The following is a 1,203-nucleotide window of genomic DNA, read 5'->3' as shown; positions in this document are numbered from 1 at the left end:
GTGATTTTATTTTTCTCAACTAATGATAAAGGGAAAGATAAACATCTTACTTAATTTTGAGAAAAAAATAAGAATTAACATATCAATAACCTTGTCCATAAAACATGACTTCCTTGATGTTGCTAAATAATAACACTGAACAAATGCCATAGGTTTTCTTTTATTTCCAGCTAGATTGTAATCATGAGATTATGAAGAAAAGAACATTTTGCTTTACCTTTCATCACTTCCACATAACTCAGTTTTATGTTATAAATAAAATATTAAAATGTTGTTCATACTTTGGATATTAGAAAGGCTGTTTTAAGATCATCAAAATGGAAAGCGTTGTGAGGGTGCAGAGCAAATGGACCTCTCATATACCACTGGTGGGAGTACAAAATGATTCATTCAGCCACTTTGCAAACATTTCTAGTTTCTTATAAGGTGAAACTTACACTGTAAGGAACAGCAATCTCATTCCTAGGAATCCTTTACTGCCTCTTCTAGGATGCAGCAATTTTTTTTTTCCTGGGTGGTGGGGTGGGGGGAGTGGCTTCTATTTTGGGCTTCCATAGGACAAGTCTGTTTTTCTATATTCTAATTTTCTCCTTCAGTTTCCTGAAAATGACTAGGCATTCTGTTTACTCATTTTATTTTTCTGTTCTCCTCATTTCTCAAGATTTTAAAGTTGCTGATTCTAAAGCCAGTGTTATAGCTTTTCTTTTGGAGTTACTTACTCCATATTTCTAGTTGTTATGCAAAATTACTGCTGCTGTGCATACCATTTAATATCAAGGAGACCAAAAAGCTCTGACTTTCCCAAATAGTTTTCTTTTGGTGTTTAATTCTTTTTTATTCAGATGTATTTGTTTTGTGATCACTTATTTAAAGATGAAATATAGAGGCATCCATAGCAAGCATAAGCTATTTGGTTTTGCTCTTACACATCAAAATAAGTGCTATTATATATGTGCATAGCACAACCATCTGCTTGCAGAGCATCTTTAATGTTTTCTCGTGGTATAAATATGCTAAACAATGAGTCATGTCCGAGAGACAGAAATTCTCGCAGTAAATGCAGGTTGCATGCCAGAATGCTTAATTAGATATAATGTCTAAGTTAAAGAGGGCTTATGCTGTTCCAGTTTACTGAGTTTGTCATTCAGCTGCCACACAGTTCTGCCTGAAGCCTGTCAAGACAGAGGCCAGATAGTAGAGGGT

The sequence above is a fragment of the Marmota monax genome, unplaced genomic scaffold, assembly GCF_021218885.2.
Source record: "Marmota monax isolate L192 unplaced genomic scaffold, Marmota_monax_Labrador192_F-V1.1 WCK01_AAM20220418_F8-fsc00063, whole genome shotgun sequence".
Lineage (NCBI taxonomy): Eukaryota > Metazoa > Chordata > Mammalia > Rodentia > Sciuridae > Marmota > Marmota monax.
This window is presented reverse-complemented; position numbering follows the sequence as displayed.